This window comes from Patagioenas fasciata, chromosome 1, assembly GCF_037038585.1.
Source record: "Patagioenas fasciata isolate bPatFas1 chromosome 1, bPatFas1.hap1, whole genome shotgun sequence".
Classification (NCBI taxonomy): domain Eukaryota; kingdom Metazoa; phylum Chordata; class Aves; order Columbiformes; family Columbidae; genus Patagioenas; species Patagioenas fasciata.
In genome coordinates, this window is record NC_092520.1 from 189,149,688 (window position 1) to 189,161,787 (window position 12,100).

General features: G+C 38.5%; 1 long non-coding RNA gene across 7 annotated transcripts in view; it reads right to left on the reverse strand.

The window, feature by feature from the left end:
- The window catches only part of LOC139826921 (uncharacterized), a 48,100-nt gene that overhangs the window by 12,291 nt on the left and 23,709 nt on the right, over positions 1-12,100 (reverse strand). For all 7 annotated transcript variants that reach the window (XR_011737037.1, XR_011737034.1, XR_011737035.1 and 4 more), the window contains 2 exons: positions 11,950-12,035; positions 2,548-4,006 (listed from right to left, as the gene is read on the reverse strand). This is a non-coding gene — a long non-coding RNA (uncharacterized lncRNA). The remainder of the gene's footprint in view (positions 1-2,547; positions 4,007-11,949; positions 12,036-12,100) is intronic.

Sequence of the window (12,100 nt, forward strand, 5' to 3'; positions counted from 1 at the left end):
AAACCTACTTGTCCCAGCAAGACTGCAGGAGGCTTGGGTTAAATTCCTTTTGCTGACTGAAGGAATCTGACTCAACATCTCCCACCTCGAGGTGAATATGCTGATTACTAAAAGTCGGCTATTTTAAGGCACAAGGGTGAAGCGTCCCATTATTTCTGTTCAGACTGTTCCACTTTGCAAGGAATGAATATTCATTGGGCTCCTGAGACAATGAAAGTGCAAAAATGTGTCTATAACTTGGTTGTTAGGGTGCTCAGCAGGGAAGGTGGGTGAAAGGAACATGTTATTTTGGAAGAGCAGTAGCAGAGCAAGAGTGTTGATGATCTGTTTGGAAATGAGGTGCTCACACTGGCAGTGAGACAGAATTTGGATGCTTAAATGTGATTGTGGCAGCAGCCCTCAGACAGTACTGAAGAGGTTACCTGGAAATTAATAGTTGTCTATTTAGTGCTGGATAATGTGAGAAGAATACACTGTGAAACCACTTGCAGAATGATGAGAATGACTCTTCTACAGCTGTAAGAATAAAATTTCATCCTCTAAACTACCCTTACATAGAGATCTAGGAGTGAAAATCATCCTGGCAAAAAAGTAATTAAGTAGAATGACTGCAAAGGTCTGATAATAGATTGTCCTAAATTCAGCAAAAAGCCCTTTATCCAGATATACTAAAAAGTAGATTAAATAACCGTTCACATGAACTCTTCCATGAAAAGTATTTTTCCCTTTAGACTGTTGCTTTAATGACTGTGTAATTATTGGAGTGAACTGAGTTTGAGGAACACTAGCATTTTTAACATAGGTATCTTTTGTCTTACCATAAGTTTTTCTTTTCACCATCTGATATCTTGCTTTTGGATCAAACGTTTCAATTGTAAAGTGGATGACAAATTCATCTCTGGTGAAAAGATGCACAGTCAATTCTGTTGATTCTGACTTCTGTTGGGTTTCCTCAGGAATTAATCTGTCCCACAAACTTTATTGTGAAATTATTTAGAGAGATGTTGAAAAAGCTAGACTGTACAGGTAAATAAATAAATTTCTGTACATTGCCCTGAAATGACCATGCTATGGGGAAAAGTATTTGGCCATGGTTTCTTTTATGGACAAAATCTGTAGCATTTAACAACAGTGAACAACTCTGTTTTAGGATTTAGCAATAAAAATATTTTAGGGGATCTGTATGCATTATTTATTAGACCACTGGCAATTATATAATAAAATAAAAAAATCCATTCCATTCCTAGATGATGTTAGTTCTAGTCGGGAACCACGCGGCATCTGCAAGAGTGACTGGCCAGTTCACACTGACTGAAACCGGTGACAGCTCCACTAAGAAGAAGGCTCTTCCTGCTCCGAGTGTGGCCCATTCGATTGGAAAGGGAGCAAGGTTTTAACTAAGGAACACTGGGAGTGCCTGTGCCTTTCCGGCTTAGGCAAAGTTCATTTCAGATCTTCTGGCTGCCAAAAACCAGCAGGTTTGGTTCTGTTTGCATGTACGAGGCTGACTGGAGAATGCAACATCATTTTGCGTGGAAGAGCAACAGCAGCCACTGCCTTCGTTATGAGCTTTGCTATATAATTAAGTTTTACTGAAAACTGGATGCACCAGGTTAATAGCTTCTTCTTTACATTGCAGGTTTATTTCTGTCTAAGAAATGTTGCTAGATTCAGACCACTGCTTTGATACCTTTAATTTACCTACAGAACTTTTACACCATTCGTCTTCCACAAAGTGCACATTCTAGCCGATGGCAATGTGCTGATTTACACTACCTGATGAGCTGCGGACTGTGTAGGATGAACTTAGGTTATTTTTTTCCAGACACTTGGGAAAAAATATCTGGGGCTTGGCATGCTCTCATATTCCAAAAGAGGGATTTTTGAGTGCCCAGGGAGAAGACATCTCTAGCAAGAATTATTTAAGAAGAGACAGAGAGAGAGGATTACATCAGAGGATGGAGATCATCCCAAGCTTTTGGTTTGCTGGCAGAAACCTCCTCTGCCTCAGGAGCCCTCTAGGACTGCCTTCAGCACAGCATTAGTAGATCTTATAAACCACAATTACACACCAGGAAATATTTCTTTTGTTCCTGCTTATAGATCATTATCCCATCTAGAGACTGGTTAACATGAACCTCTTCCTCTCCAAGGACACCCATGGGGATCAGGATTTAGATTTGTCTACTCTATGAAAAAGCACGCGTTTAATTCACTTTGAGACTCATTGTCCTAAAACCACAGAGACACAGATTTGAGAAGGACAATAGGAGGCTGCACTGCTCCACCCCTGCGCTGTCCCCAACAGGTGTTGGTATGAACTGGCCTTAAAGATGTTCATTAAAGACATTCAGACATACTATTGAGAGCTACACCAGTACTTCAACAGCCAAAATATTCCTCTTAAAATATTGGATTAATAGAGCAATTTAGATCAGACAATATTTAGTTGCCATAATTTCTTCTTGTCCTTCCTCACTGGTCTTAAAAAAACACAAAACAAAAAACAAACCACTATTCTTTTTATAAGGATACTAGAAGACTTACCCTGTTACCTTTTAATCTTCCCTTTTCTAGCCTAAAGGAATGGAGTTCCCCTTCTTTATGGATTATGTTTTCTAAACCTGCTGGCATTCTTTGCACCCTCCTCTGGATTTTCTCCAAGTCATCATATTTTTTAAAATGTGGTGTTTAAAAGTAGACACAGTGGTCTGAGATGAAGTTGGTTCCCAAGTAGAGCAGAATAATAACTTCCCAAGGGTTGCATACAATATTCCTATGAAAGCATCTTTGACCAAGACATCTTTTTTTTTAAATACCATGTTGTTACTCATAGCCAGTTTGTGATTCACTACAACCCCCAGATCTTTTTCTTTGTAAAGTCACTTCTGTTACATTTGTCTGTTTGCATTTCTCTTTGTTGAATTTCTTCACTTTTAATTTCAGATGATGTCTGATTTTTCAGACTCATTTCATTTCCAGTTCTGATCTTGTCACCAAAGTAGGAACAAATTCTTCCCTTCATATTGTGTGTAGATTTTCTAAACATATTAGTTGAATTTCACTGTTAAATTATTAATCAAAATACTTAGAATAAAAAAGACTTCATATGAGGTGCCCCTCCAGCTTAACATGAATCACTGAAAATTACTTTTGGCAGTCACTCAATAATAACGAGCGAGTAGGGGGTTCAGCCCTTATTTTACTTGGGTGTAGGTAAACCATCACAATGGCTGTGGTAATGACCCGCTGTTATCCAGGGAAATGAGATTTTTGTTAGCATTGTAGTCTGTGACCCCTTTTCTCAACATCCACCTTTCCAGAAAAGCTATGCAATGGAAGAGACGGAGCCAGATTTTTCTCAGTGGTATCCAATGACAGGCTGAGAGCAATGGACACAAACCAAAATTACACAATTACATGTAAACACAAGAGAATATTTTTTTTCCCTTCTTTTCCCCCTGTGAGGGTGGCCAAACACTATAACAAGTTTCCCAGAAAGGTTGTGGACTCTCCATCGTGGTGACACTCGAAACCTGAATGGACATAACCCTGAGCAACCTGCTGTAGCTGGCCCTGCTTGAGCAGGGGCCTTGGACTAGAGACATCTTGAGATCTCTTCCAGACTTCGTCATTCTGTTATTCTACAAATTTATGAGACAATGTTATTTATTTTATACCTCCTTGCTTGAATTCAGACAGTGCTTTGCAAGCAGATTTAACTTTTTAGAATACTAATTCTAAATAGTCTGAAGTCATGGTCTGATCTGCAGTCGTTCTATTGAAAAAAGTTGAAGGTCAGTCTGGGGATTAGATTAGACATTTTACCAGTCTCTGCAATACTGTGAATGACACCTAACATTTCAAACAGCATTTGAAACTCCGTAATTGACTCCTCTGGAGACTGAGTGCACATCTTTTTAACCCTAGATCAAAGTCTTTCTCCCAAAGTTTGAGCACTGGTATCAGTCGGTTTCCCCGTTACAGCCTCTTCCCACCGTTCCACCTTTAAAAAAAAAAAAAAAAAAAAAAAAAGCAGCATGTTATTTTTAAGGAAGTTGAAGCCCAAACCCAACACTATTAGTAAAGATCCACATTCAAATTCATGACTCATATGACCCAAGGTAGGCCTCTGCAGTCAAATGGGAGTATTGGCAAGCATCGCTTGTGACCTGGACTCCGTCCCCTGTGTTCCCAGAACCTCACAGTCACTTCATTAGTGCCCACATGGATGAGTAACATGAATAGCATGAGTCACAGTCAGGGACTGGATATGCCTCAACAGTCTTTCCACTGTGCCTAAGGTTTTTGGATTAGTCAAGAAGCCCGTGTCCCAGCAGGGCGGTCAGACTGGCAGATGGGCGTCTCTGGCCCCATTACAAGACAGTCTCTAATCACAGACATCCACTGAGAAGTTTGTCACTGGAGCAGCACAGCAAATAACAGGATTGTACCGTACTGAACAGCTGGGCCAAAATGTATCTGTCCTGAAGCTGGAAATTTTTACCCTTTATCCCTCCTAAAAGAGGTTTGCCTTTCTTCCCTGCTGAAGCCAATGGGAAACCTCTGGCTTCCAATTTCACCAGGCACAGGACCTGACTCTTAAATGAACCCACAGCTTTTACAGATTACTGACTTGGAAACTGATGGACTGGCCAAAATACTTCCAGCTAGTCTTGTCACCTGATTCTGATACTTTGCAGAAATTTTAAAAGTATTCATGCTGCTTTTTGCTCTTTTATTTACCAGACTGTTTTTCAGCATTTTTCCACTTTCACACCAGTTTCTAGTTGTGAAATTCTGTGAAACCCACTTAAATATGATGGAGAGTTTTAAATTATCTGTTCAGACAGGCTACTAAAATGTGATACAAGTACATGTTCCTGAACAGGAGTGCAATAGCAGGCTGTGGAAAAAACAGCATTTAACACAACTGCCTCTATATATTTCTCTTAGTTATACTGTTGAATTCCACACCATGTCAGCTATGATATAACGCTGTAATAGTGTCTCTTATTTTTCTCTTGTATGTTATGAACACCATTGTTTTCTCATTTATCGGTAAACCTGTCTAACAATTTCCTTAGAAGGCTAAATGGGGCTTTTCTGTTAAATCTTCCCTTGGAATTTAAGTACCTATAAATGTCTCTTTTATTGACAGACCTTCACATTTCCTTGTCCCAAATGAGTGATTCTCCCCAGAAGAGAGACACAAGCATTTTTGTCCCACAGGTGAGACACAGATGGGAAGGCCTCATTTGCAGGTCTTGCAAGGGCATACAGAAGAGGCAGACACCAAATGGCAGAATTTCAATTATGTCTGCAGAAAAGAACCTGGGACATGTTATTACTGGAAAGTGAGGTGACGAGGGGTGGTAGATACTTTATGTAGCTAAGGAGGGTTTTCTGAAACCCTTAATGGCATGTGATTTAGGCACCCTGAAAAGTAGTTAGGTAGCAAGTCCTCTAGTGAATCTGGCCTCTTATCCTAGGTATTTTATCATACCAGTCAATCTTAAAATAAATAGGGAAATGGTGAAGCATTAGCCTGACCACTGAGAGGAGGTAGTAACCACACAGTATTCAAACCTACCACTATTTGTTTCTTCTAAGAATTAATTTTGATGTTATGATCTCACATCTCTAAAACTCCTGTTTCCCCTCCAAAGGTTATTGAAATGTTTGTTTTAGCAAAAAATGGCTGCCTAGAGCCATTTTTACTAGCAGCATGACCCTCTAGTGAGGCTAATTCACGTGACTTCTATCTGACTTGAGGGCATATAGATTCACATTTCTAATTAATATCATCCACATGGCTACTTTGCTAGGAGCTGGAAAATTCAAACCTGCAAGACAAACACAAAAGCATATTGTGTTTTTCTTCCTTTTCCTGAAAAAGCTCACAGTAACTGTGCAGATAGAAGGGTGTGTGTAGACTAGCGAGAAAATGGAATAAAACTCTAACAGTAATTCCTGGAAATATTTTCCTCCTAAGATGCTTCTGTCTTACTTCAACAAGCTCTACAGATAGCTCCCTCCCACTTCCAAAAAAGAGCAAGCAACCTTGCACATTTATCACAGCAAGTCATGATTTCCATGAGGCACGTCAGTTTGAATGCTCATACACCATTGGTTTCCTAGTTAGAAGTTATATCGGGCCATAGCGTTTGTGCATTTCTAAGACAAATCTACTGCTATAGCACTGAAGGCACATCCCCATTACCACAGAGTGTTTAGCTATTTCAGGAATGAAGAGTTTTAAGAGCTCCCCAAGGTTAAATTCAGCATCCTGTGCAAGAGCCGAGTTGCTATGGTGACTTTGCTTCATACTTGCATCACTCACTTCTTTAATATAGGCCTATGGCCTTCTGTTTTCTAATTGCTGATGAACTATCAAACTGTCTTAGATTAACTGTACAAAGGTGATGTGAATCATGTTTCAAAACACCAAACTAAATGTGGTACAATTAAACCTGAAGAAAATACATCACCATAAACAAAACTCTTCGAACACAGATTTTAGGTTAAAGCAGCACCTTCTAATTTGAAGCAATATTGTTGCAAGCTAGTAGACACAAATATGTTCCAGGAGGTAAAGCCTGAAGTAGGAGTTACAGTAAAAAAGCAAGCCATCAAATGTTAGCAAAGTATACTGTTGTCATTAGAAACACGTTGGAACCTGAGGTTCTGGTCTCAGTCCTGTCTGTTATCTTGGTCTCCACTCACTGGGAGTTGAACCTCACTACCTACTACTTGGAAACAAAAAAATACGTTCCATAAGATATGTAAATTAATAATGTTTTTATTTATTTGCAAATTTTTTTTATATCTTCATTTAGCATTCAAAAAGCATGAAGCTGTTTCAGAAAGCTTTCCAAGAAAGCGATATATGATGTCTTGTCTATGGTTCTGATAATCATCTTGTGACATTGTGACTTCAGGCATTAAATAAGTAACTATGCAATTTCTTGATCTTAACAGAGATCACAGCTCTTTCCATGGATATGGCTTTTTTTCTTTTTTTCCACCTCTAGCTAGACATAATGAAAAGATACGTGAAAAGTCAACATTTTCTAAAACTGTTAGGCCTTTTGTTTTAGGGAGGGCACTGTGATATTTAGGCTGTCGTTTTTAGGCAGCTGGCACAATCAAGTAGTCCTGGTACATCGTTAAGAGGCAAAATATAACCAGAGTAGACATTTCTCAAAGACCTTTTTATCCACAATAAAAAAAAAAAAAAAAAAAAAAAAAAAAAAAGAAAAGCTCTGACTGCATTTTCTACAGGCTCCAGAACACGCTACTGATGGCTTCTCTCTTTCTTTTTCTCAGCATTTGGACTTTTCCCTTAAGATTCTGTGATACTCAGCATCTTTTGCTACCCAGTAACTTCTGGTCAAACACAAGCCATAAGAGAAAATCTGAGGCACATACTTCATTTCATGTCATTTGATGAAAATTATTCTAGGGCAATCCTTTTTGTTTTTTTTCTTTTGTCAGACATTCAACATGTTACAGCTCCCTCATCATCAGCATGCAAACCCATCTTGTGTATAACAGCATGTTTCACCTGATTAGGTGTATTCAGGCACGTTTTTAATTTGTAGCAAAAGCATAAGGTGCTAAATACTTTCCAAACACTTTATAATGACCTTTCCTCTGAGGAAGTCAGAATTTAGGCCCAGAACAGTAAGTGCTAGTCTTTGGAAGAGGAATAAAAAGAGATTATTTATACAGAAGAAAACTTTGATCATTCTGCCAAGTTGATTGATGGGAGAAGGGGCCTTAAATATGGATGAGGTCGATATATTCTTATCCCTAGGATGCTGTTCATTACCTTTGCTGGGGATGTTAAGATGAAGGTAATTTTTTTTCTTAATTTCAAAATTTCTGTAGCTAATGCTTATAAAATAATAACTTAATACTGTCTACTCTGTTGTGCTGTTGAAGAAGCCTCTAATAAATTTGGAATGCATATTTTTATTTTATTTTTATTTTTAATTAATGCAGTAAGTGGGGAGAGGATAGACTCAGAGGTATCTGATTCACAATAGATCAAAAAGCATATTTTTAGGGAAGGAAATCTTTAAAACACTGCAGATTTTGGCTTTCACAAGAACATCTAGTTTCATCCTGTAATGTATTTTCGTACGAAGACCTGAGGAGTTTGCAGTTCAAAAACTATCAAAATATTTTCTGTGAAATGTGGGTATATAGATCCTAAGCAGAAATTAAGAATTACTATTTGAGAAAGAAACAGTAATTAGGGATGTTACAACTTTAAGATGTCATCTTCAGTGCCTGATGCTTATATGACGCTGATATCTAACAGCCAGACTTTTAGAAGCTTGATCCATAATCTTGGTGGCATGTATCTTGTAGTAGTAAATTTAAAGGGGTCCTTACAAAAGTTGAGGCTAACTATTAAAGAAGTGTGACAGGCAGAGAGCGGCTAGGGAATGAGCATGTGAATGCAAATCTGGTAGTATCACTGTACTGTTTAAAGACAAGGTTTGGGAATTAGCCATCCCAAACTGGTTCTCAAACACTCTAGTACCAAGAGAGAGCTCGTAATGACATGTAGCTCTAATTCCGTGTTTGTACACATTTGCAGCAAATGTAAGGTGCCCTATATAAAAAGGCTTCAGGATGATTTCTACAAATTACCAGGGTAGAAAGGTATTTTACCTCTCGCTACAGTAAAGATTTGCTAGTAGTTTAGACAAGCCATGATAAATAAGCCATGTTTACCACTGAGAGAGAAGATGACTGTAAAGGGGGCATTAACATTTCCATACAAGGGAGAGCAATCTGTGAGGACCAACCTCTATCTTGCATAAATTTGGGATTAGTACTCACAAAGAAGGTAGAAACCTCAGTGGAAACCCCAGTTCCAGTCCCTTTCTGCTCCCTTCTGGGGGACCTCAAGGAAGGGATTAAACAGAAATGTGTTCGCTCTTCCCCAGTCCATCATTAATATCCCGTCGCTCATTAATGCAACCTGTTTGTAGATATTGTGTGCAAATTCTGCATCCCTAATCATATGGACTAGGTAACTGTTAGTGTCTATGGCTTATTAGCTAAATGACTTTAAGATATAAGCTCGGGATCAGTTGATGGTTTTATTTAAATTTTGTCAGCAAGCTATTATTAAATATTTACATTAGTGTTTACTCAGCATTTTTTAAATGAGTGCTTTTGTTTGCTTTAAATGTAACTTTCCTTGTATTATAGATCCAGAATAGTGGGGTAAAATGAAAATATACTAATCCCATAAGGATGTACTATTCATTAGTATCATTGTCCTGCCAATACTCAGAGAAATGCAAATACTCGGCTCCAGAATATTAAAAAAGTACCAAGGTGTTCCTCTGTTGAGGTGTTTCGGGAGCTGGAGACAGACCAGTACATTCTCAAGACCAGCATTATCCATATAACTTTTCTCTTGTACACATTTCCTGGGAAGAGAACTGGAGCCTCGGGGGTTTAGAATCATAGACTCAGAGGATAATTTTGGTCGGAAAAGGCCTTTAAGATCACAGAGTCCAACCATGAACCTAACACTGTCAAGTCCCACAAAACTATGTCCCTAAGAACCTCATCTGCATATCTTTTAAACACCTCCAGGGATGGTGACTCCACCACTTCCCTGGGCAGCCTGTTCCAATGCCCAACAACCCTTTCCATTAATAAATTTATCCTAATATCCGATCTAAACTTTCCCTGGAGGAACTTGACATTTGCCCTTGTCCTATCACTTGTTACTTGGGAGAAGAGACAAACACCGACCTCACTACAACCTCCTTTCAGGTAGTTTAGGCGCATGTCCAAAAGAAATGCACTTCCAGGGCTTGTAGGGAGACTGGTGGGATGAGCTGCAACCTTTTGCAATTTGATGGGGAGTGGAGAGATTTGCAGCACCCCACTTGAGGGTCCTGCTCTGAATTTTCCTCTGGCAGAACTGACCTCTGTCTACTGACTACAGAAAGAGTAGGAAGAAAATCTCTTATTTTAGTGGACTCTGTTACCAGCTTAACTGGTACCAGTCAAGGCTGAGATTAAAATAAACATGGTGATTTGACTGCCACTCCAATAGTGGGTTTTAGCATTTAGAAGTACTGCAGAATTGTTACTGCTCTTCAGTATAAATTAATGGAGGCTGCATCTCTCCTCTTTAATGGTGGACCTTCTACACCTCCCTGAAGAAAACGGTAAAGGAACAATAAAGGGCAGCCTGAGCAGTCACTGCCAGTGTTGTACCCACCCAACAGATAAAGACAGGATCACAGTCTCCAGAGCTGTGGGCTTAGTAACTTCCAAAAGCATTTAAAACCCTGACAAAAATTCCAATAAAACAGCATTCTTCAGGTTAATGCCAGAAATCTGAACATCGTGGTGAACAGCTAGTACTAAAATCAGACTCCCTGCTGCCTTTCAATGTAAAAATAACTCAGTATTTCTGAGTATGCTGCAGAAGACAAAGCACCCTAACAGTTTTTTAGAGTTAATGAGGCAATTACTGGATGCTAGATAAAGATGTGTTTCTGACAGTGTATTCAAAGGACAAGTCATGGGATGGATGTATACCTGTTCTACATATTCTCTTTCGCTACACCTATTTTTAAGAATTGCGTGGACCTAATTGATATCCATGTAAGTTCCTTCTCACTCTCATGAATTAGAAAGATACACCTTAAAAGAAAAAAATGAAAACACCATTTAAATCTACAATTAAATAATCATAAATATATTGCATTAAGATTTTTTAGTGGGGACTGTATTATCATGGAGTCTGAAATATTTTTCTATGCTTTCTACCTTCTTACTTGCAATAGCTCAAGTAAAGGTGGACCCTTCCACTCTGGTTATGCTGGGAAAAACTTTGGAGACCCATTTCTGATTCAAAGGCAACAAGAAGCACCTTTGAAGAATATTGTCAGGACATCAGCAATTTGAAGTCATTCTCACATACATCAATAGTCCTTGCTCAAAATACTTCCCCTCTAGATAAACCAGACACAGGAAAAGAGAATAACACCATTTGCACAGAGATTTGTTAAGGTCACTGAGGGAGGCTGGTAAAGACCTGGGAACAAGATTTCATTAGTTGCTGCACCATCCTTCCTTTCTGATTGTAAGTTTCTGCTGATAAATGCCTGCTCTAAATTGAATTATGAGTTAATTAGCTTTCAGAAGGTTGACTCAGAAAGCTCAGAAGCTGTAGCCCACCAATTTGAAGCAGAGCATTTAGACAAAGCATATTAATTGTAATAGAGAAAGACAGAAACCTAGATTTTTTTAACTCTCTTTTTCGAAAGAATAGTCGTTTACGAATCAAGACATGTAACTAGTTTCCAAAGCAACAGTAACTAAGAGAAACGAGTCATGGTTTTTGTTTGTGGTTTGACCACAGGGTTAATAAATGGAGGCATGAAACACCCCATCTAAACCGAGAGCAGGATGGTCATGATTGATAATTAGTTATTTTATATTACAAAGGGAATTGCAAGAATATAATTAGCATGAGAAAATATAAAGAGCATCATGCAAAACACTCCTTAGTTGAAGCAAGTGTTACAAAAAGATAATGCACAGTTTACTTCATAGCAGATATAAATGGTGAATTTGAGGATCAATTACATTTTAATATTGACAGTAGTATCTTGGTAATGAAGTGCAAATAGCTTCTCATTACCTGAGAGATTACCCAAAAGGAAAATTAAGAGCTGGAAGCAGAGCTCCGCAGCATTGCCTGGGAGGAAGAGCTTTCAGTGGAGTTTAAGGGAATGACATACTGCTTAAAGACAAACTTCTGCTGGAACCTGACTTGTATCTTTAATATAAATGCAAATGTCTTAGATTCCATGCTCATTTTTACAATTTAGAGCAGAGCACTATACTCAATCAGCAGGGGATTTTATACTTTTAACAGCTTGATGAAAATATTCCCACCGAAGCAGTCTTTTTTGTAGAAAATTAGAGCTTTGGTTAATTTTCCAAGGTCTGCTTTTCATGCTCCATCTGTGAAATCTGAAAACCTGGAAGACAAAACATTTTCTCAGAATCTCAAAATTTCATGTTTGGAAATGCAAGCAGGTGTCCT